The sequence below is a fragment of the Cynocephalus volans genome, chromosome 8 (genome assembly GCF_027409185.1).
Source record: "Cynocephalus volans isolate mCynVol1 chromosome 8, mCynVol1.pri, whole genome shotgun sequence".
NCBI classification, from domain to species: domain Eukaryota; kingdom Metazoa; phylum Chordata; class Mammalia; order Dermoptera; family Cynocephalidae; genus Cynocephalus; species Cynocephalus volans.
Genome location: NC_084467.1, coordinates 144706301 through 144729084, shown reverse-complemented (window position 1 = coordinate 144729084; position 22784 = coordinate 144706301). Strand labels below are relative to the sequence as shown.

Below are 22784 nucleotides of genomic sequence, written 5' to 3'. Positions count from 1 at the left end.
TACTCCTGGAGTTTGTGAGCTGTCCTGTCATTCTTTCCTCTCTCCGGATCCTCTGGTTCCAGTACCCATCACAGTTCAGGCAGGGCACACATGCATTCCTTTCAAGTGTATGTGGCTTTCACCATGTGATGATGGAATCGGGGAACACAGCTATATTTGGATGAGGTCAGTTATGAGTGGGCAAGCTCATGTGACTTGATTAATTTAGCATAAGTGTAAACCTTTAAATAGACTCTTAGCTTTCCCCTGTTTTTGCATCTATCATGAGAATAGGTTGGATTAGATGACAGCTGTGGTTCCTTCCAACTCTGCAATCCTGCGACTCTCATTAGTCTGCATTTGCTTTTACCCCTGAGCCTGCAGCCCTTTCTTACTGTGTGACTGTCTTCTTCTAGCTGAAGTCCAAAGTTGGTCTCTCTGTCAGTGACATAAGTTCCTGGAGAAGGAGGATTGTTTTTCATTTTGGATACCAGGTCAAAACTTAAAAAAATTAACTTATGATTTAGTTGGTATCCCCTGGATTCAGACCTTGGAATTTACCTAACTAGGCTTTCTTTTCCCAGGTACCTACATTTCACCCAGAACTGTGAACAGAGCTTGATCAACCAGTCTGAATTCTTGCAAACTTTTATTCACTTTTTAACTTTTTCTTTCTTGTATATTTTTCTAGCATGTTGCTTGCTTTAGACCTCCCAGTCTCAGTCACGTCAACATAGATTATTGCCCTTTTCTTGAGCCCATGATTTCACATGTACATTCTGAGATTCTTATAGCTGTCATTTTCCCTCTCATCCCAACTTCCAGTAAGGGTTTGGTGTGTCCCCACTTCACATAATGTCAGGGTGGTCACTTGGCTCTCAGAGCCCCCAACTCTGCATCATTATGAACCAGCATTGGCATTCACCAGAATACTTGGAACACAGCTTTCTTACTAAACATGCTTTGAGCACCTACTATAAACCAGACATTTCTATAGTGAGTGTTCAAATCTTAGACTAAGATTCATTTCTTGTTTTAAAAATGTCATTGTAATAGAGAAGGTTAAGGCAATCATGCAAATAATAATAAGATTAAGTAGGTGTTGCTGAAATATTGATGGAAATGGCCCCCAATACAAAAGTCAATAGGCCTAGGTTCTGGTCCCTAATTGGCCATTTGCCATGAATATGAATTTTGAGCATCAGTTTTCTTATACACCCAGTGGGTCTATGGAGACCCTATACTTTGTGAAGATGTTGTGTGTATTAAACAAGGTAAATGTGTGTAAAGTGCCCAGCATTACCCCTGGTTCATAGTAGGAGATCAGCCAGAGATTCTTAAACACCAGAGAAGGGGATGCAAAGGAAGGAGAGATCACAGGTAATTGAGTGGATCTAAAAGGGCTATGTGGAAAATTTAGCATTTAAGGTAGGTCAGACTGGTAGCTCCTCAGGGCAGAGCTTCTGAATTACTTTCTCTATCCTCAGGGTTCCATACATAGACTGTGCTTAATATACATGGAACGAATAGACTCTGAAGGATGGATAGGCTTCCGAAGGGTTGAATTGGACTTGGAGAAAGGGCATTCTGAGCAGGGGCACAGCATGGACATGGGACGGTGCAGGTCAAGCTGGCAGAACAGCAAAAATACAGAAGGGAAGAACTCATGATTTTTAGATGAATTGGCACTCTGTAGCCACCAAGAAAGGAGTCAAACATATTTGAACCTATGATTTTCCATGTGTTTTGGATCATTTCAAGGAATAATGCAAAACGGTTTTATAGCTTGAGCCAGGCTTGCCCATAACTCATTTCATAATTAGATGTTATGTTTCAAATGTTGGTATTCCTGAAAGAGGTGACATTAATGTGCAGAAATAGCTGACGAGTGTGTTGAGGTATCAGAAGGGAAGGAAGAACCATGGAGAGGGTACTAAAGACTAACTTGACTGTGGTGTTTTACTGACTTGAATATGACCTCCATTGTAAGTGCACCACTATTTTATGTGCCATTAAGGAAAAAATGCTGCCAATTATGTTTAATGATCATCTTGCACTACACATGAGTTGGTCATACTAGCTTCTCATTGCTTTGACATTTCTCACAACTCCTCTGAGATACTTGGCACTTTTCCAACTTTCCTAGATTGTTTGGCATGAGATAGACAATCCTTTGCACATATTTCTATAGCAAAATTGGACTAAACTTCCCTTACCTGTTGTTCAGATCCCGTAAAACAATTGGTTACTGCTTTGCCATAAAATAGGGAATTGTTGTCATTCTTCCAAAACAAACATTTATTACATTAATATCAAATTTATCCTGCAACCTTCATTTCCGTGCCTTTCTACTTACACAATAACTTTTTGTTTCAGTGCTGAGTCAGTGTAATCTTTTCAACACATGTAAAATGGCAATTATATTCACCACTAACTATAAGCAAAGCCCAGTTAAACTGACATCTGTATCAACAGCTATAACCAAGTTTGGACACATGCAACTCGTGATAGCAACTGGTGGAAGACAATTGTAAGACCCCACTGATGATAAGACACACTCCTAATTTAGAGCTGTTAAAATGTGAAGAAAGTGTGCATTTGAGAAACAGTGAAACACACTCTCTTTAAAACGTGCCCAGGAACCAGTCTACTTCTTACTGCAGTATTTCCTCTATCAGCTAAAAATTAAATCGGTTGAACCACATCCCTTTGTAGCTCTGGTTTCTTAATGTGCACTTACACGTGTCGTGAATCTGTAATGTACATTTGGTGATCACGGCTGCTAAAGGGCTTTTGCTGGAAGGGAGGCTGATGCACTGAGCATTCACACACCCGAACTCCATTTCTCAGGCTGGAGGTTGCATGATTACATGTAGGGGCTTCATGGTCATATTTGCCCTTGTGCCCTTCCACTCCTTACACTCACCAGTTAGGAGTTTATTTAATGGATGATTTTGTGATTTTCTTGTCCAGTTTACTTCTGGATGGTCCACATTTCATAAATAAAATCTTTTCATATACGCACAGGAAAGTGTATGTTGAAATCATTGAAAGTGCATAGTTTACCTTCCTTGAGTCAGTTTCATTCTTACCACCTTGAGCATGCTCAGTTCAGACATCCCTGTACTGTGGAGTGTGCCCTACAAATAGAGATGTGGGAAACCTGCCAAAAGAAATCAGACTGTCAGTCTACTTATCTTCCAGGCTGAAGGTTGATAGATACATCTTTCTGTGTTTTGTCAGCCTTCACTTTGAATTGAGCGGATTTCAAACTTTCCTCTCAGCAGTGTACTGAGAGTTTAATCTCTGAAGACTTATTTTATTGCTGATCATTTGTAAGATGGATAGATGTGAGTTCTTCCCTATCCATTTTCTCCAATCACTTATGGGTAAAAGAAACACTGAGTAGGAAGTGGTAAAAGAGAATAAAGAAAAGCTCAGCAAACTGGATGGTCCTGAAAAGTCTTCAAGAGCTAACGTGGAAGGTGAACATACCAGTTGCTTTTGTTTCTGGCAGCCAAGGTCATTGGCATATGTATCAGACAACTTCACCTTGAAGCTGGATGTACTGATCCAGTTCTCTTGGCGTGAAACGATTCTTGATTTTTGTTTTTGGTCTCACTCCTATTACTATCTCAAGAGAGTTGCTTCTGTTGTAATCTGCTGAGTATCGTCTTCTAGCTGGTTAGATAATGAAATGTGATAATGTTTAAAACATCAAGCACAATGTTCAGTAAAAGTTATGTAAATCTTCCTATTAGTATTTTGTGATAATTTACTCTATTGGCTATATACTCTTCAACATTTTTGACTATATATTAGTGGAGTTGACACAATTAGCCAGTACTTACTTTATTGTTATATTAAGAAAAAAAACAAAATTTAAATTTAATTATACAATCCACATTGTGGAGAAAAAAAAAAGACATACTTTCAGAGGGAAATTCTTATACAAGTGAATTTTATTTCTTAAAAACTGCTTACCTTACCAAAGAGATATTTGTACTTCTTGTTTATGGCAACACATTCATAATAGCCACGATACGGAATCAACCTAGGTGTCTGTTGACACATGCATGGATAAAGAAAATGTGGTATGTGTACACAACGGAATACAGCTCAGGCATAAAAAGAATGAAATCCTGTCATTTGCGTAACATGGATGAGCCTGGAAGACATTGTGTTAAGTGAAATAAATCAGGCACAGAAAGACAAACACCGCATGTTCTCACTCATACATGGGAGCTAAAAAAAAAAGTTGAGCTCACAGAAGTAGTGAATAGAATTGTGGTTACCAGAAACTGGGGTTTGGGGGTGGAGAGATTGATTAGTGGATACAAAATTATAGTTAGATAGGAAAAATAAGTTCTGGTGGTCTACAGTAATGCTAGGCATCTATAATGAACAGTAATTTATTGTATATTCTCAAATGGTTAGAAGAGAGAAGCTCAAATGCTCCCATCACAAAGAAATGATAAATTTTTGTGATGATAAATATGCTAATTATCCCAATTCAATCATCACACATTGTATACATGTATTGAAATGTAGTTCTGTACCCCATAAATATGTATAATTATTATGTCAATTAAAAAATAAGTAAAAATAATAATTTGCATTAAAAATAACTGAGTACCTTGAAACTTATATTTCTTCTTTTTTCTGAGGTGCAAAAATCTCCCAGAAAATTGCTATTTACAAAAAATAAGTGGCATAGACCTTCCTTTCAAACTTATAGAAAATCAGACTTACTAAATCTCACTTAGTAAGTTAAAGGACAACAATATTTGGAAGCATTTAAAATAATATGGTTTTTGGGTACTTGAACATTTAAATGAGAATAAAAGTTGGCCTGAATTGGTTTTTTTAAATTGGGTATTTTGGTGTGATAAAAATATATTATGATCATCTGGTGATTGTACAATTATAAACATTTGTCACAAGTCATTGAATTGTATTCTTAAAATTGGTGGATTTTTTTGTATGTAAATTATACTTCAATAATTCTGACCAATAAAAAAAAATTATGGGATTTAGAAAAGGATTGGCTGGAATTCCAAGGAAGGGAGTTTCTATGGACAAACTATGACACTAAAATCATCGATGGGAACAGAAATTGTTATTTTAATAAGAAGCCAAATGTAATGAAACCATGAAGAAAATGATTTAGTGACTGTATTTTACATGCTTATTATACTTCCCAATATGTTTAGGTTCTTTCCCCACTTACATTATAATCATTTGTGTGTTGGAGGTGGAGTGGGATGAGGGGGCGCGAGGGAGTGTGTGCACCAGAGCGTGTGCACCACGTAAAAATGAGAGGGCTGCAAAAGGTAATCGGTGAGGTAGGTGTAGGGGGGAGAGTGGTTCCTTCTACTTCTACTCCTCTCAATCCGCTTCCTATAATTATGTGCAAGTAATAAACATTTCCTATGCTTCAGAAGGATCATGTGTTATAATTGTAATACAAAAGCGAAAATGAGAAGATAAACAGATGAGCCCAAATTGGTCTTATTATACAATTACTGGTTCTTTAAAATTAGGTCTACATGCTTAAAATAACCAGAGCCCAGAATCATATTCTAGCTAAATTGATTGCTTATTTCACCCATCTGAATGTTCTTGAAAATGATGGCAAAATTGATGCTATTTTGGCAATTACTATTGATCATTACACTTCTTGAAATTACTGGATTGATTATACCATGCTTTGGCTGTTAATAGGTCACCCATTGGCCTTGATTTTTAAGTACTAATTTAAGGATATGTAATAGTTTTATGTAGACAAATATTGTGTGCTCTCTAAGCAGGTTATTACCTTATCTGTACTGCTTCTTTGGAGAAAATTTCTTTCTTACACATTTTAAAATAAAATGTCTACAAAGAATAGTCCTTTATAAAAATAGAAGGAAAAAATTCAACTGTGGGCCTATTACCAAATGAGAATCATTGCTATCATTTTGATATACTTCCTTCCAGTCTTTTTTTCTCTGCTCAGCTGGTTCTGCTCCTTTTACTTTGTGATTTCTCTCTCTGTGCATCTTTGTTTACTTTTTTGTTGTTTTTGCTTGCCTTTATGATGCATTTTTATATGTTGCATCCATTTTACAAATACATTTTTAATGGTTGTCTTCAGTTTAAAACATACCATGCTTTACTTCCCGATTTTACTAATTTCTTATACTTTATTATTCATAGTTAGATCAGGAAATACATTTCTTTTTGGTGGGAGAAAATTTTTATTTGCTTCAACTTATATATTGTAACTTAAATCAGCAAATAAACTACCAAATTTTATAATAATTAAGATATCCAAGGTCAATCTACTGAATTTTAAATAGTCCCAGATGATTATCTATTCAAAAAAAGTTGTTCTTATTCCACACTTAAAATGTTTCCCTTAGATTATTATTTAATGATTTACATACATTTTGACAGTAAACTTAAAGAGTTTTACATATAATACACTTTCTATCTTCTTGGTCTCTCCTGAGTATCCTCTTACAGTCTCTTCAGATAGCCATAAAAGACTGATTGGATGTCTTTTATGTCTTTGTAATAATCTAGTCACAGGCTCTGAGTTTCTTTCTTAAGGTGAGGCCCTTGATTTTCCATTCTTACACATCTTGTGAGTTTTCTTCTCCTCAGTGCCCTCAAAAGGCTCAAAACCACATCCTCTTTTAAAGTTTGCCTCATTTCCTGTCCATTCATTTCCCTGACTTTAGTTGGCAGGTCTTATTTATTTAAAATCGAAACAACTAAGGGTGTGTGTGTGTGTGTGTGTGTGTGTGTGTGTGTGTGTGTGTGTGTGTGTGTGTGTGTGTGTGTGTGTGTGTGTGTGTGTGTGTGTGTGTGTGTGTGTGTGTGTGTGTGTGTGTGTGTGTGTGTGTGTGTGTGTGTGTAGGTGTGTGTGTGTGTGTGTGTAGGTGTGTGTGTGTAGATAGATTTCTTTTTCTATCCCTGAATAATTGAACGAGACAAGACTTTTCATCCCTTTTGCTCATAAGGCAAGTTCCTTCAACCTGGAGATTACTTTTGAGTATGTGTGATTAAAAAAAATTTGTTTTGTTATTATTTAGTGTTTGTTTTGTTTGTTTATCTGGAGATTATTAAAGAGCCTGAGACTCATAGAAGGCATTGTGTATTCACATATATACTCATTACTGAGGTTGCTTACAGAATTTCCTCCCCTGGGGAGTCGATATGCAGCTGCCGTATATCCCTCACCTGTTACTATTACCCAAATATAGACAAGTCTGAAGCACCATAGAAACCGTTCATGAAAAACAGCAAAACAGATGAAGTAGCTCACTTCTTTTCTTCTTAAGGTCTCGCTTTAAAAGTTATTTCCAAAGTAAATTTGAGTCTGTTTTGTTTTTCCGATAAATTAATAATTTCTGATACTTAGACTGTTTAAACTTGATGCTTTTCCTCTTCACATGTATTGGGTTAAATGAGCAAAGTATCTTCATGCCACATAAACACGGTCTTAACCTAAATTTTCACCTTGAAAACATCTTTGTAAATGTGTAGTTTTGATGCTTTGCTCCCAACTGAACATTGAGCTTCTGATGGGATTTGGAGAAAAGGAATAAAATGCTCCCTCTTTGAGCTCCTCTCCTGGAGCTCCAGCTGCTGCGAGCTGAGCTAGTCAGCTTGACTCTCCGACAGGTCAGGACAGATATTTCACCACTTAAGTTGCTGATCATTATTTTTTTCAATTTGTCTCATACTAAATCACTGCACAGCTATATTATTGCTTTAGGATGAATCTGTCTGACTAATATTTATTTGAAACTTTTCGGGTTCTCTAATGCAGGGAAAATAAACTGACAGTATGTAAAAAACAGAACAGTTTTGGAATGAGATTTTCTGAAGAAATTTTAGAGGTACTTACAAGTTTGAATGTTTGTGTAAATATTCCACTTATGTGGCAAATTAGTTTTCCATTTGCTCTCCCTGTAGTCCTATGTGAAGGAGGCTGGGAGAGTGGGCAGAGAAAATGTATACGATACAGAGCTAGTACTTACAGTATCAATTCAAGTAATTATGGAGGTTTACTGTGTGCCCGGTACTGACCTCTCTAGGATTTCAGAACAAAGATGCATAATGCCCTTTCAAATTTTATTTATATATTTTTGGCAGCTGGCTGGTGTGGGGATTGAGACCTTTGATCTTGGTGTTATAACACCTCGCTCTAACCAACTGACCTAACTGGCCAGCCCCAGTAATGCCCTTTCAATGAGCTGCTGTATTGGCGAGAGAGGGCATGTAAATAAGTCACTACACTGCAGTGTGGCAATGGGGCAGTGGGGGTTCAGGTAAAGAGTTGTGTAAATATAGAAGAGGGAGCAATGAGTTCTGACTGAGGTAGTGGGTGAAGGGAAGTCAGGAGAAGTTTCAGTGCAGGTTTTCAATTTGATTTTGAAGATGAATAGGAGTTTGTCTGGGTCTGTGGATTCCAGATAGAGTGAAGGGTACAGGTAGAGGGTCAGAGTGGGGAACATGACCAAGCAGGTGCACGCCATGCTCTGCGGATAGAAGGAAGCCTAGAGAGGTGGGTTGGGGCTAACTTGAGAAGGGCCTGGAAGAGCCCAAGGTGGTTTTTATCAGAGGGACCTGATCAGTTGTGCACTTCACAATGTTACTGTGGCTGGTGGTGTTAAAAACAGATTTGAAAGGGGAGCAGTCAGAGGCAGGAGACAAGTTAGGAGCTCTTTGCAGTAATTTCTTGAAGGAGATGAGAGCCTGAACCAGTTGTTGGTAGCAAGCTGCATTTGAGACAGATTTCTGAGGTCAAGTGGGCAGGATTTGGTGACTGTAGCACCAAAAGGAGGAGAGTCAAGGGTGATTCTGAGGTTTCTGCTGAGATAGGGGAGCAAGCGTGAAATATCCGTCAGCACTAAATTCATCCATATTGCTACGAATGGTGGAATTTCATTTCTTCTTATGACAGAGTAGTATTCCATTGTGTAAATATGCCATATTTTCCTTATCCAGTCATCCATCAGTGGACATTTAGGTTGGTTCCAACTCTTGGCTATTGTAAATAGAGCCATAAACGTGGGAGGGCAGTTATTCCTTTGACATGATGATTTCCATTCCTTTGGGTCTATACCCAGTAGTGATATTGATGGATCATATGGCAGTTCTATCTGTAGTTCTTTGAGGAACCTCCATACTGTTTTCCATAATGGCTGCACTAATTTACAGTCCCACCAATGTCGTAGGAATGTTCCCCTCTCTCTGCATCTCCACCAGCATTTTTTATTCCCTGTCTTTTTGATAATGGCCAGTCTAACTGGTCTGAGATGATATCTCACTGTGGTTTTGATTTGCATTTCCCTGATGCTTAGTGACGTTGAGCATTTTTTAATGTGTCTGTTGGCCATTTGTATGTCTTCTTTTGAGAAATGCCTATTTAGCTCCCTTGCTGTTTTTTAATCAGGTTACTTGTTAAAAAAAAAACAAAAAACAACCCTTATTTTAAAGCTTTGGCCAAGTGATATATAGTTTATTTGGAAATAATGTGTATATATAGATAGATAGATAGATAGATATAGATATATAAATTAATTATATAAGAGGAATAGGGAACTTGAATTGGCTTTTTTTTTTTTGCTCATAGCTAGGTCATATTGATAAAAAATCAAATATTTACATTATTTACATTAAAAATAAAATATAACATTATTATGTGGTTATTACAATTAAGTGAAGTGGAATTTAAAATGTAAACTCAACTGAAATTTTCAATCTAAGCTTCTTTTAGCTTTACTCATAAATAATTTATTTACCTATTGCAGCTTTCTTCTTCCCCTCATTACCATTTTTGCATTTTTTGTTTTGGTACTCATATATGTGTTACAAAGCACATGCAATGGTATCTGTTTATACTATCCAGATCAACTTTGATGAGAGAGCTCACAGAAACCGTAATTGACACATTTATCAGCATATGATGTTTCTGCTTCGGCAAGTAGTGTCTTTTCTTGCAATGTTTGTATCTCTTGTTTGGAGATCTTCAAGGGCTCTGAAAGAATCTCATTATATTCCCTGAAGGAAAATAGATGAGCAGATGGCTTCCATGTCTGCAAAATGGGAATGTTCATGGATTTCTGAAACTATATTGAAATTTCAGAATTCTCTGTGGGGGTTATATAATATGCTCCTTGAAACAGCAGCAAATTCAGGAATGGACTAGCATGCAGGCCATTTTCCAAAAAGCTGTCCTTTCATCCTATTGAGATCATTCTTTTATTTCATAAAGTTAACAACCTTGATGTTAAGGAAGCCTTTGCTATGCAAAGTTTTTCTTTCAGTCTCTCCCTACCCCCCACATGCGCACGCGCACACACACACACATCTATTTTTCAAATTACCTTCATGGTGTAGTTACACATTAGTAGTTTTCTCTTACCTCCCATTCCAATTTCCTTCACCAGATTTCAAAAATAATTTACCATATCAAATGGAGTCAAGATTTTTCATCCTTTCATCATCAGAATCATACCTTATATGGTTCTATTCCTCCTCATCACAACAAAACAAAGGAAAACTGATAAAGTCCCCTCAGCATTCTGGAATACAATCCCTCCCCACCTCCCACCCTTGGAAGTACCAGATTGTCTTATTCTGTAGAGAACTAGTGAGCATGTTTGTTTGCACAACTGATTTCCCCAGAATTGAGCCTTCTCCCTCTGGAATATGTGCAGGGTCGGGCATGTTGCTAATGTTTACACATGTCAGTTTCTATTCTCCATTATAATGCTATTAAATGCACCAAACTGGCCTGATCATAAGAATCTGCTGGAGAAACATATTGAAAACACAGATTCTCTGGCCTCTCTTGAGTAGATTCTGATTCAGTAGGTCTGAGGTAGGAAACAGAATTTTCTATTTTTTTATCAGGCAGCCTAGGAAAATCTTACGACCAGTAAGGCAAATGAAACACTGAGATAGGTGATTTTTAACCCCATTTTAAGATGAAGACTTGAATATTTTCTAGAACTGCACTGCTCAATACGCACTGCTCATGTAGCCACTAGCTACATGTGGCTATTAAAACGACAGTTAACTAAAACTAACTAAAATATTAATTCAGTTTCTCAGTCACAGTAGCTGCATTTCAAGTGTTCAGTAGCCCCCTGTGACTAGTGGCCGTGGAACTGCACAGAACAGATGCAGAACAACTCCATCATCCCAGAAATTTCTATTAAACACTTCTATCAGACAACACACTTCTTGCCATGTGATTTTTCTGTTTCTGCAAGTAATAACGTTTCTTGTGTGTCTTTATTTGGAGAGCTTCATGTACTCAGATAGAATGCCATCATATTCCCTTAAAGGGATTAAATGAGCAGATGGTTTCTATGTCTGCAAAATGTGTTCTAGAGATAAAGCAACTTGCCTAAGGTCATGTAATTAATACGTGATGAAAACAAATTAATGGAGATTTGGACCTTTCCGCAGTAGAATCTTGTGCCACTGTTAAGTCCAGCTGCATTCAGCAGAGATTGAATCTGCTCAAGGGAAAGGATTGAGGGTCTGTTCTGTGCTGAGATCGAACCAGCCCTCTTCAGATGTATCTGAAACCCCAGAAGTCTTCCATTTGGGGTGTTAGTACTAAAACTGAATGGGCCCTCTGAGAGTGGCTTTGTATAAACCTCTGATGGTGACACACTTGGGGGAATGCAGACAGATGACAACCACTAATTTGACTGCACGGCAAACCAAATTTGCATCCATGGGAGCTATCCACCTCTGATCTACATCCAGTCGACCACAGGAAGTTCACCTGGTCTAAGAGAGTATCTACTTTTAAAAATGTTTCCCTTGTGCAATGTGGAAATAGCAGTTTCTCTTCTCATATCTAGGCAGTCCTTCACATACTCCAAATGTTTCAAATTTAAGTCAGTGGTTTGGATTGTGGAATGCCTTTTCTTGTAGAAAAAATGTTATAAATGTTGGTTTGGTTTCCAGGCTGGCCTACAAAAATCTGCAATGTACTTAAAAGAAATAATGCACATGAATTATAATACAGAACTAAAAGTACAATATTAGTTATATGTAATTGCTATTTACAACCCTTCTTCAGTGAGATTATACAATACACATTTCAACTCTCTACTCTGAGAATAATTCTTGCCATTCTCTGTTAACCCTTAGTTTTAATGGAGGGCACAAGCTCAGGTAGGCAGAATGATACGTGTTGGTTTTTTATTAGTTCTCTACTTTTCATCTGCATGAAAGAGGCATCTCTCATTAGCAAAGACACAAAAGTTTGAGAACATGCTGCTGGTGAGTATGTAGGTAAATGACAATCTCGCATGATCCTGGTGACAGTACAGAATTACTGTGGAGGGCAATTTGTCCATTTTTCTTAAAAGTCAAGTGCATTTACTCTTTGACTTAGCATTTCTATTTCCACAAATTTATCCTGTATATACCTGCACAGGTACAAAAGGCATATATAAAATGATTCATTACAGCATTGCTTATACTTGGCAAAGGAAACTGTCCATGTATCTGTCAATAGGAGACTGATTAAAAGAGGTTCCAAACTTCAGTGTGCTTCATAATCACTTGGAGGGCTTGCTAACATACAAATTTCTGGGCTGCACCTCCAGAATTTCTGATTCAGTAGGCGTGGGGCTGGAGGGCAAGCAGAGCTAAATTCCAGCCCATGCTGCATTCTTCATGTGGGGCTGTCTGCATCAGCCCTGTGGAAGGGTGTCTTTTCCTAGTTTGCACATAAGTGCTGTATGACTAGCAGCAGTCTTAGAGGAGAAGACTGTATGATAATGCTCTCAGCTTCATAATAATTATAAACTCATTGTTATTCTGATCAAAATACCACCGTTGTTTTTCCTTGACATAATTCATCCTAAATTCTCATGGAAGAGCATTGAGTGAAGAATACCTAAGAAAATTTGAAGAAGAATCAAGTTTTTGGGAAGACTTTACTCTTTAGATATCAGAAATTAATAAAGACAGTACGGTAAGGATAGTACAGATTTGGCAATAGACCAGTAGAAGAGAATAGAGAACTTAAAACAACCCAATCAAATATGGAAACTTGACATATATCAGAAGTGGCTATACAGATTTGAAGAAATGTGGATTATTCAATAAATAGTACTGGAACAATTGGTGACGTGTATGGAGAAATACTGATTCCTAAATCATTCTCAATTCCAGGTGGTAAAAACCTTTGTGCAAAAAGCACTTTTAGTTGGTTAGAGCCCTGCAACCAGGGTTGCAGATTTGGATCCCTTTTCTGATCAGCCGTCAAAACAAAGCAAAAACAAAAAGCACTTTTAGAAAAACATCTTTTATGAACAAAAGAGTAAGGAAGGATTTCCTAATCCAGATGCTAAAAGCACAAGCAGAGAGAAAAGAATAGTTAAACTCGACTCCATTAAACTGGAAAATTTTGTTTAACAGATCACTATAATTAAAATGGAAAGACAGGCCACTGATTGGGAAAGATACTTGCAATGTTTATATATGAGAAGGATTCATGCTTAGAATATGTAAACAATGCCTATATACCAGTAAGAAGAAAACATATGGGTAGAGGATATGAATTCATAGAATAAGGAAACCGAATGGCCAATAAATATATGAAAATATGCTCAACTTCACCAGTAAATTAAGGCACCATTTTTCATCTGTCCGAATAAACACATGGAAGTGGGACATACCAAGAGTTTGAGGATGTGGGAGGAGGGAACTCTCATACTGTGCTGGTGAGATGTGAATTTGCACAGGCACTTTGGAGGGCAGTTTGGCAATATCAAGTGCAGGTGAAGATGCTCACACTTTGCCCCAGTAACACACTCTCCCCAGTAAATACACACTCTAGAGCAACTCCCATATGTGCATTAGATACATGAACTAAAGTTTGCATCAGCATGAATTATAAGAGCAAAAAGGAATCAAGTGAGTGGTCCATCAATAAGGAAATAAATTGTAGTGTATGTTAGAATTATAGATAGCAGTCAAAACGAATAAAGTAGAATTAAATATACCATATGTGTGTCTATGTATACACACACACACAGACACACATGCATGCCATAATGTGGGTGAAAAAAACAATCTGCAGAATTACAGTCAAGTTTGAAAAGATGAATAACAATGTTACTAATTATGTATGATACATACATATGTTGTAAGAGTCTAAAATGATTTACAGGCTTAAACACCAGTTTCAGCATAGTGGTGCCTGGTAATGCAGTGGGGCAAGGTAGAGGGGCCTACAAATGCAGCTGTAGTACTTTGTTTAAAAATTTTTTGAGGCAAGTATTTCATAATGTTAGCATTTTATTTAGGTGGATAGGAGGTATATATATTAATCATTTTATTATTACGTATATTTGAAATATTTCATAATGAGAGAAAACTCACACATACACAAAATCCTTGTTTTTAGTGGATTGTAATTCATATCTCTAGGCTCTTACAAAGTAGGATACAGAGCAGATACCAGAGAAACTTGTTAAAGACATTTCAAATATCACGCAGATGACGGGGTTTGTCCACAGCAGTACCTTTTAACCTTAGTTTTGTGCAAAACAGATCCTTAATCAGTAGATAAGAAAATCTACTTAATTAGTGCATTTCTCAGGGAGCCTTATGGTATTATCCAGAAAAGACTGCAGCTTTAATTGAGACAGTGATACCACTTAATTGGAACACCTGAATGGGATTAAGGGGTACTCAGATAAGGTCAGCTGGTTTCCCTGGTGCCCAGAGCTTTGCTGAGTCTCCGCGTTCTTGCTGGCAGCCTCTGCCAAGTTGGATGAAGTTGAGCCAGACATTTTTACTGTCTTTCATAGATCACTTAATGGAATGTTTTAAATATAGATTCCATGTTTTTCAGAGTGTCTTCTGAAACACATTGACATAATGATTCTACTGAGAAATTTTGGAACTCATTACATTGAAGCACTAGACATTTGCAATCTTTTAACTTCTTATTGATCTAACAGTTTAATATATGTTAAATGAAACAAATTGATAATTGTGTTGGGGCTCAGTAATATATTTCAATTAATTATATCTATAGTAGTCAGGGTTCTCCAAAGAAACAGAACCAATACGTGTGTATATATATATATTTATATAATTTTATAATTACATAAAAATATTATATATTATAAAGAATTGGTTCACACAGTTATGGAGGGCAACAAGTCCCAAGATCTGCAGTCAGCAAGCTGGAGACCCAGGAGAGCTGATGGTGTAGTTCTAGTCCAAAGCCAGCAGGCTGGAGACCCAGGAATAGATGATGTTTCAGTTTGTATCCAAAGGCTGGAAAAGACCAATGTCCAAGCTCAAGGCATTTGGGCAGGAGAAAATTCTCTCTTACTCAGACTTTTTGTTCTATTCAGGCCTCCAACTGATTGGATAAGGACTACCCACATTGGGTAGGGCAGTCTGCTTTACTCAATCTATCAATTCAAATGTTAATCTTGTTCAAAAACACCTTCACAGATACACCCAGAATAATGTTTGACCAAATGTCTGGGCATCCTGTGGCCTAGTCAAGCTGACTCATAAAATTAACCATCACAACATCTTTTTACCCAAATTTAAGATTATTTCAAAGACTTCTTGACAATGTAGTTTTTATTATCAAACAATACTTACATTCTTTCACTAATAAAAGTGCTTTAATTATTCCATAAAAATCAATGCAGTATTAACAGAGGAAAACTCTTTAAAAATTGGCACCAATCTTTTTAATAAATGTTCTATTTCTAGCTTGTTTTGTGACCTTTGGCTAGTTAATTCCTTGATCTGAAAATAGGAGAGCATTGGAGGTGACCGTTATGATCCCATCCAGCTCTAGGGGTCTGTAATCTTTGATTTTTTTTACCAGTATATGGAAGCTGGAATGTGATTGGCATTGGCACATGTGTACTATCATCCAAATGAACTCAAGTTGTTTTCTTAGGTATATTGTGGAGTACAGTCTCAGTTATTTACAGTCCTACTTCATATTTAATCCCCGGCACATATAATGACTGACTAAGAGTAAGTGAATATCAAAGCATGAGGCCCAGGCTCCAAGCAAAGCTGACGTTTTGAGGTTCCAGAACATTTATTAAGTGCCATATGAGCTCATTTTATAGAAGAGCAATTTCCATAGGAAAAAAGAGTGACTTTAAAGAACCTCATACTATCTAAACACTATTGGGGATTTTTTCTGTCTCTATTTTTAGAATATCATGTACAATAGCTTTTGGATAATTTTTCACTAATGTACATTACTCAGTAATTTTTCAGTTTAGTAATTATCCAATGACTGAAAATCACTAGATTGCAAAAGAATACAATTTGGCTATGTGATAAGCTGTATTATCAACCGTTCTAGGTCATATTTATTATTGGAGATGTTTGGGTTGTTGTCAAGAAAACTGTATCCTGAGACATGACATCTGATCAAATCAAGTGGACAGTAAGTCAGAACCATTTTGGTAGTTCTCTAAATCTTGTGAGGATAAATTAGGGCATGCTAAAATAATTTTCACTAATGCGTTCTCTTATCAACCTTGCAAACAGTTTCAAAAAAGTCGGGTGGCCTACAGAAATGTTGAGTAGTTCACGAAATTTTTCCTGGACCCTTCCAAGCCTAGCAATGCCACCTTTCATTTTCCAGCCAAGTCCACTTCTTCCTATTGTTACCCATATCCCCAGACAACAAAACGCAAGCACATCTGGGCCCCAAACACAGTTATCTAGAAATGCATTTTTTTTCAGTGAATGGTATAGATTCTTGAGAGAGGAGAAATAGAAAATATAAATAAAGCATTTCAAACAAATATTCTTCTGTACGGAGAGAAGAAAAATGAAATAAGAAAAAGGGAAGAACATAGAAAAATAAGAGAAATCTGGAGGAGACACAAGAGAACCTAATGCGTTGGAAAGGGAAGTCATTAAAATTCCTAGGCTTGTTGCCTGATTTATTTTAAGTCTGGCCTGATTTCTTTTAATGTGCATGTTGTGTTCATTTGCATGGTTGCAATCCCTAAGCAAAGAATATTTTCAGGATTTTGGAATAATCTGAGCGCCTTTGATAATGTGCAGAAAAAATAACTATGATTAGACTCAAAAGAGCAAAGGAAATCTCATTATTTCAGTTTCTGAACTTTCAGTTATATATTTTCTTCAAGACCAAGAAAGGTTGTCTGATGAGTAAAAATATTATTATGAATTCATAGTTCTTGTGCTACGTTCTAAAAAAGCAGCTGTGTCAGATTAGTTTAATTTTCTTTTTCACACTCTTCCCTCAGTTTTTGTAAAGAAAAAGACAGCCAGTCTACAGCTTCCCTGGGGGACATGAGACAGCTTAGAAAAATGGCAAAATAAACAAAATTTATTTTCATCAGATGTATCATGAGAAAATTAGAGGCACACTGTGAGGTAATAGCAAGATAATCTTGAAAATTTCCAAGGAGTTTTTCCAAATGAAATGGAAGAAAATATAGTTACATCCATCTAATTATGGCTAAAGAATGATGTATGCATAAACATACGTGCATATATATTTTTCTTACAATACTATTGGTTTCTTCCTCCCAAAAGAGGAGACCAGCCTTAAGGCCTCACAGTTCTAGAAAGCTGAGCTCTGGAGTAGCTGACCACAGTGGGGTTTTCATTTTTCCATAGAATAAGGTAGTGTGAATTGTAACATAAAATGGTGGTGTGTTTTTCCTCTCTTAATGTCTTCTCCCGTTTCTCTTACTCATGTTAACCTGCAAAGGTATTTTTCTACTGACTATGTCGTGCAGATGGGACCTTAATTTATTTCAGTGACTGTGGTCATTTGTAGAAAACGTTGTTTTTGCTTCTGCTATCCCCACTGGGGCTGATGCCTGATCCCTTATTGTAAGCATCTGTAAGTACATGTCAATTCACCGAATGCCTTTGAAGGGCTAAGATTTGTGGGCATATTAAGAATACTGGGATTGCTTTTAGAGCACGGTTTGGGGAAGACTTAGGATCTCTAACAGTCTGAGGGCAAGTTCATTGCAAGCTTTACTCACAGAGTTTGTGTGTCTATGAGTGAGTTTTGGAAACCAGGAAACTGTGTTCTATTGTTTGTTCCTAAGCATGCCTGCTTTCTATCCAGATGCTTTCTGAGCCCTGGGAGGGTCCTGGAATGACTTGGCTGTATTTAATAAAAGCTCTTGGGAGCATAAGTGTTTGTATGTTTCACTTTGTGGATTAATATCCAAAGTAAATCACAAGAGAGCTTAAGTTGGTTTATATGGCTGTTGTTTTTAACTCAAGGTGGAGTTTCTGCACGGTAGGCTGCAGAATCAAGACCGCCCATGATTCATTTTGCCTTTTCCTAGTGGGGTCTGTTCAAAAACCTGTCACTAGAACACCAGTAGTTAATGTGCTTTAAAAACACATACACCTCCCCTTTCGTTCAATTATGGAGAGTCCAATTTATCCCCATTCTCTAAGGCATTTACTAGAAGAAAAAGAGAGTCCTTGGGCATTATTCCATGTAATTAGATTTTAGCGCCTCTGTATTGTGAATTGGGATTTCTGATTTCCCCACCCTAAGGTATAAAGTGATGGTGCTGAGCAATCTGTGACTATAGCTGATGTTATAATTCATCGAGATTTTAAAACTTTTATAATTTGAGAAACTCTGGGTAAAATAAACAATGGTGGATATTGTACTTTATTTTATAAATATTAAAAACATTTTATGTTTTGGTCTTGTTTCCCAAAATTAATCTTCACCTGAAACCTCAACAATTTTTAATAAACTGTGCTAAAGACATGGTTAAGCCTCTCCTCCTATGTCGATTTGCCTCAGTTTCCAGGAAATAGCCACCTTGTTAAAATAAAGTTTTTTTTTTTGGTTCTGTGTTTTTCTCTTTCATAGTAACAATAAAAATACAGCATCTGAAAATCATGATTAAAAAAATAATGTCATGGGAAAAACCAAAGATGAAATAAGTGTTAAGTAAATAAAACTGGATATAAAATATAATAATCTCAACTATTTTTTAAAATAACTGAAAAAAGATGAGAAGGAAATATGGCAAAAATAGTGTTTGGATTTTTTATATCTTTTTATACTTAATGAGCTACTTTTCTAAAAGTAATTGACATAGGGAGAGCAATCTGCATAATTGAAAAGATTTTAGAATATAACATAGTTGTGATGACACTGGGAATGATGGGGGAACTAGGAATAATCTACTATAAACCATATCTTTCAAGAAAGACTGTTGATAAACAGTAGATTTGAGTTGAACTGCTGCAGGACTGGGAACTGGTTTTAAAAGAACCTTCTAGAATGAGAAAATATACAAATCTGTCAGCTTTTTCGGACTTTGTATAAGTTTTACCTAGACCCCCATGTTCCCAGACTGGTCAAGGAAAATAAAGAAAGGATTTTGTTTGTAAATAATTTCATGGAGAAAACTCATTTAAAAGCTTAAAAGGAATTAACCTGTTAGAGTCTGATTTTTTGTAAGCAAATAAGTTGAGCTTCAAGAGTGTATATTTTTAATGATAAATATTCAAGCTGCAAACTGTTCCTTTCTCCTTTCCTGGGGCATTGGTGTGGGTTTCATTATTATAATGCATTGTAATTTGCTTTACTCTTGAATATTTACTCAGCTGTTCTTTCATTCATTCAATGAATATTTGCTGTGTATATAAATATGCTCTACCCTTGGAGAAGAGATAAGCTATATTTAATCAGGGGTAGCAAAAGTGTTGCACAGTTTTTGGAGAATGTGAAAGGTGAGATTGTTTTCAGCTGGAGAGATCTGATAAGGCTTCTTCCTGGGTTGGGGTTGCCATCTGGGCTTGAAGGGTCTGAAAGTGGCTGGCAGGGCTTTAGGGGGAGAAAGGAGGAGAGAAGGCATGGGTATGTACAGGGGCAAGGAAGTTTAGTTTGAGTGGAGAGGTGTGAAATAAGGACAGTTGGGGCCGGATGCCAGACCTTTGGTGCTAGGCTAAAGAGTAAGTAATGGGGAACCACTGAAGGTTTTTATGAAGGTATTGACATGGCCTGGCAGCAGCTTGTCAAATGAAATTTGTCAGGCCAAGACCCAGAAGTTTGTGCCTTTGTAACTAATGAGGTATGATATGCCTCGTATGGCTTTCAAAAGAGTTCCCTAGTAGCATCAGTGCCATGACTTGGTTCTGAAGGACGGTTCCCCTCTCTAACATCTGGGCCTTGATAACTCGTGCCAGCTTTATCTTGAGTGGGACCAAGGTGGCCAGCTTCGATTTAGCGTCTCCTGTTTTGCCCCATCAGCCACTTCTCAGAACCTGCCTCTGCCACACAAACCAAGCTTTGGCTTATTTCTCATAATCTTCCGGGGTCTGTGTTCAGCCCTGGTACTCACCCTCCCACCCTGGTTTTGACTTTTTTTATTCCTGTTTTAGAGCTGAGAGCTAGTTAAGTTGTTTTTGCCCTGCTGTGATGCTGAGGTAGGGCAGATTAAGAGACTTTCACCATGTTGTTGAGAGATAATTAAAGCTTGATTGAAAGCGTGCTGACTGGGAAGGGGAAAAGCAGATGAATTCAGGAAATACTTGGAAATAGAAGTGACAGGATCTGATGATTGAATTTAGGAGTGGGGGAGGAGGAGTCACATAAGTGCCGAGTTTTTGATCCAGTGTACATTTAAATGGTTTTAAAAGGGCCGGCAGATACTGTTACAAAGTTGAACTGAAGCTAAGTTTTGTGGACAGAGCTGTCAAAGAGGCTTCTTTTAGCTTTAGTGATGATTACCCTGAACGGTGTGATGAGCAGCCTGGTCAAGTGAATTGCACCAGTGCAGACTGTAATAACTGGGTAGGATCAGAAGAAATATGCCTGTGCCCAAAATGCTGGTATGCCAAAAGTATGGAAGAAGCCCTTCTGTTGGCTCTAGTCTTCCTATTATTGGGGAACCTCCTGTTAGTGGAAGACTTGGCACTGTGTTTTGCAAATGGTTAGGAAAGGAAATGTGATAGTAAATATGGGGCAGGGTAGAAATGAAGGAAATTCAGTACTCAAGAATCTTGAACACTGTGGAAAACAAGCTGGTTTCAGCTAAGTTTTTTTTTTTAATGGGGTTCTTGTGGTTTGATCCACTTATTTGAATTTTTCACAGTGGAGTATTAAATAGTCAAAATTTATTGAGCAGCAAATATGTGTCAGGTATTGTTCTAGACACTTTTTAACCTGCAGAATATTTAATTACTCTTCAGAAAACCCTGTGATATAGGCATCTTATTATCCCCATTTTACAGGTGAGAAAATTGAGGCTCAGAGAGACAGCTTTAATGCAACACAGCTACTAACTCATGCTTTTCACTTCAGCTCATTACTGCTAACATTTTAGTTGGTTTTAATTCAGGGATGCATCATAAGCCTCTTATGCTGAATCGTCTGTGGAGATATGGGTTGTGTTTGTTTTGAGTCCGCAGTGGGTGGGACAGACATTATTCAGCCGGGTAGGATGGCCCCAGTTCAAGAGTTTTAGTAGACAACTTGCTTTTTGGCTTCACCGTGATTCCTCAGTTCAGTTTGAGGATGTTCTCTTGGTGCTTAGCTGAGAGGCTCCATCATCATCATTATTGTTTTAATTACTATCACTTATTGAACATTTGTTATGTGCCAGCTAAAATGCTGAGCACTTTACTGTGTTATTTCCTGTAATTATTACAACACCCCTATGAGGTTGCTCCACTCGTCTTCATTGTACATGTGAGCAGAAAGAAAAGGTAACTTTCATGAGGTCCTCCAGCTAAGTAGCAGAGATGGGACCTGAACCCATATCTATCCGAGTCCAGAGTCCATCTTCTTAATCATAGTGTTACTTTGCTTCGGCATCAGACTTTGCTCTCATTCTCAAGGTCTTTACATTGGGTACTCCTTTATTTGGGTTCAGATAGGTTTAATCTAAAATCCAGATATATGTGGAGAATAGTTTTAGGTTCTTTTCCCCCTAGGACTTGTGATGTTGTTAGCTGTTTTATTTGCATTTTGGACCAGTCATTAGGTTAATTACCTAAAGAAGCTGTGGTTCCTTCTTTATACATGCTACCTGGTAGATGATGTGTTGATGGTACCATATGCAGATATTCAAGTCACAGAAGCATTTTTCTCATGCATTGGGAGGGAGTGGTGGCATCGAAGCACCTCAGTAGAAGCAGACCAGAAGCTTGGTCATGTGGTAGAATCTCAGCTTTCAAAGCGTTGCAGAGCTCATCATAAAATGACATCCACCTCCTTTCATTTCAATCCAAGTGCTTGCAAGAGTGCAAAAATTAACATCAGAAATTAACAGGCGGCTATTCTGATACACCTAACAGTGGTTGCTTGGGCCTACAGGGCAGATTTTGTTAATCATTTATGTTTCAGTGAGTTGAGACTCATTCTCACTGTGGGAATTCCCCAGGATGTCCCACTCCTATGTAAGAAAATTATAGACAAGACTATAGAATTTTACTGCTTATGCACTGTATAAAAGCTAATAAAATAATAACCAATTAACTGGTTATAAAGCCTGAATATATTAAAGTATTATGCAAATACTGATTAACAGTAATACTATAAACTCACAGAACAAGCAAAAGCAGGCCTGATTCAAATTATAGGAGCTTTTATTTGCATTTCTACAGAATCTATTATTAGTGGGTCTCAAAGGACCTTACAAGTAATAATTACTAAAGCCCATAAATAAGACCAGTAAATGTCATTTTATTAAGGGAATATGAGAAAATTCCCCTTTATCTCATACGTATCATGAGACCTAAATGCCCAAGCA

General features: G+C 37.2%; 1 protein-coding gene across 1 annotated transcript in view; it reads left to right on the top strand.

Annotated features, from left to right (window-relative positions):
• The window catches only part of NIBAN1 (niban apoptosis regulator 1), a 146814-nt gene that overhangs the window by 33075 nt on the left and 90955 nt on the right, over positions 1-22784 (top strand). The gene's annotated exons all lie outside the window — the stretch shown is intronic.